Here is a 2,326-nt window from a genome sequence, read left to right as displayed (position 1 = left end):
TTGCTGCTTTCAGCCAGCTGGCTGATCCTCTCTGGAGCTGCAGTCAGGTCACTGCCCTGCTCTGATGCTGCTCCACATTTCTGCTCCCCCGTGCAGGGGGAGGGAGCCACCCCTGTGAGAGCCTGTCAGGAATGTTTACACACTTTCAGCTGAACTGAGAAAAAGACAATAAACCAGCCTACAGTCTCATTTATAATTACCCAGTGGGAAGGAAATTAAAGTGACAGCAGTGAAGTTTTCACTCTCTCCTGGTGACATTTAGACATTTAGTGGGGTCACACTTGATGAAGGCACAGTAATCAGGCAAGGGCTCAGCTTCACAGAGCCCATTTCATGCTCAGAGCCCTGCCAGGGAGCCAGCCAGCTCCTCTTCTCCCTCATCCAGGTATGCCCTGCATTTTATTAGTCCCCTGTCATTCTGCTGCAGACAATGATATAATTGAATTTAAACAAACTAGACTGCAGTCTCCTATGGTCTAGTGAATATTTATGTCACTCAAGCATCAGGAGACTTCTGGAGGGGTTTGGAGTTTTGTTCTTTTTTTTTTTCCCCCTCTTTCCTTAAATACTTCCAAAAAAATCAAATGTCAATGACATTTTCTGGACTAAATGGTTCTAATAGAGCTGCAGAGAGATTTGGGTGTTCATGTGCTTTTTGTGTGACACAAAGAAACAGGATTAGCTTTACCTGGGAGGCAGAGTCATGAGGCTTCCCACAGGCATCTCAGGAAATGCTGATTCTTCCTGACTGGGGTGGATAAAAGATTATTACACAAATGGTTACTTTTAAAGAAAAAATCTCCTCCTCAGGGGATAAATCTTTAATGGAACACCAACAAATTAACAATCTGTTTCTTAGATGGGGAGAGCACTTTGTATATCATGTTATGTGCTGCTCAGGAAGTGGGGAAGGGAGAGCAGGGGAGGGATGCTGTGGTTTTCATCTGGGGTGTGGAAAATTGCCTCAGCTGATGGTGAAGAGGGACAGGTTCTTAGCTGCACAAATGTGGTGGTTACAGTTTACAGTAGGAGGAATTATTATTATTATTATTATTATTATTATTATTATTACTACTACTATATTTTCTTGTTGCATTGTTGTTATTGTTGTTTTTATTTTTATCATTATTATTATCATTATTATTGTTAAAAATATTGTTGTATATTATATATTATACTACTATATTATATTAATATATTGATGTTATAATTGTATTGTATTACAATTATATATTATGAATAAATTATACAATGGAACTTCTTCTGATGGAGCTTCTCCTCCTTGGGCAGTTGTCCTTGCCACCTGCAGGACCCAGAGGTGTTTTTGTCATCCACAGCAGCACCAGGGCTGAAATGAGTCTGCTCAAGGGCTCAGGTTGACCTTGAGAATGGAAAATCAATCCCAGACTGACCTCAGCCCACAGACATGACCAGCCTGGGACCTTCAGCTGCACCTCCTGGGAATGCTGGGACTTTCTGGAGAGTCCTTAGGCAGGCAATAAACTCTGGTAGGTCCAAGGAGATGTTATGGTTGATCTCATGTCCAGCTCGTGGAAGAACGAGCATTTAAGAACTTCTTGTGCTTTTCTTCTCCTTCCTTTCACTCTTTTTCACCTGACTGCAGCACCCCTGGTTAGCAGGCAAGGACCAGGCACTGAGAACAACCCCCTGTGGGTTCTGATGGCTGAGGCCTTCTCCCTCTGCATTCAGCTTTCATGGTGTTTGGAATGAACGCTGCCTGCATTCTTCTGCTGAAATAAAAAGCAAATTTCCATAGTAATGTAATTAGGATGTGGGTCACAGGTTGTTATATAGCAAGACAGACATTATTTAACATTGCAGAAAATCCTGTGCAAGGATTTTATCAAGAAAGTCCATTTGTTTTTAAAAACCCTTAATCAATAAATCCTAATTAAAATCATATGTCAGATAACTAGTCATCCTTAAGATTTTGGTTTTATACCCAGGAGGATTCTAGCTTACTGATGACATAAGTGTATTTATGTAGTGACTAGATCAATAGCCTGCTCAATAATTGTTTTTTGCCAAGGTTACAGGCATTTGGCTAGAAATAATTAAAACTGTTTGTGATGATGGATTTTTTTGAAACTTGCTGTAATACCTGAAGGAACTCCTGCCTGGGTGCCTTGAGTCTCAGACAGAGCTGGGTTTTACTTTCTTGTGCACTACAGTGCTCCTAGCTCACTCTAATAATTAGATTTTTTTAATTTTCTATGACCTATCTTCCAAAATTTGACACCCATGTGGCCACAGCATGTGTCCTAAAGCTGGTATGGAGAAGCACATCATATTTACAGCATTTCCA

The 2,326-nt window shown here is 40.8% G+C and overlaps 1 long non-coding RNA gene across 1 annotated transcript; it reads left to right on the top strand.

The window, feature by feature from the left end:
* The first annotated feature begins 309 nt into the window (after positions 1 to 309).
* LOC132331448 (uncharacterized) lies at positions 310 to 1,921 on the top strand. The gene is made up of 3 exons (XR_009487591.1): positions 310 to 385; positions 1,291 to 1,508; positions 1,625 to 1,921. It is a non-coding gene; the product is annotated as an uncharacterized LOC132331448 (long non-coding RNA).
* Positions 1,922 to 2,326: the final 405 nt, after the last annotated feature.

This window comes from Haemorhous mexicanus, chromosome 10 (assembly GCF_027477595.1).
Source record: "Haemorhous mexicanus isolate bHaeMex1 chromosome 10, bHaeMex1.pri, whole genome shotgun sequence".
NCBI classification, from domain to species: Eukaryota; Metazoa; Chordata; class Aves; order Passeriformes; family Fringillidae; genus Haemorhous; species Haemorhous mexicanus.
This window is presented reverse-complemented; position numbering and strand designations above follow the sequence as displayed.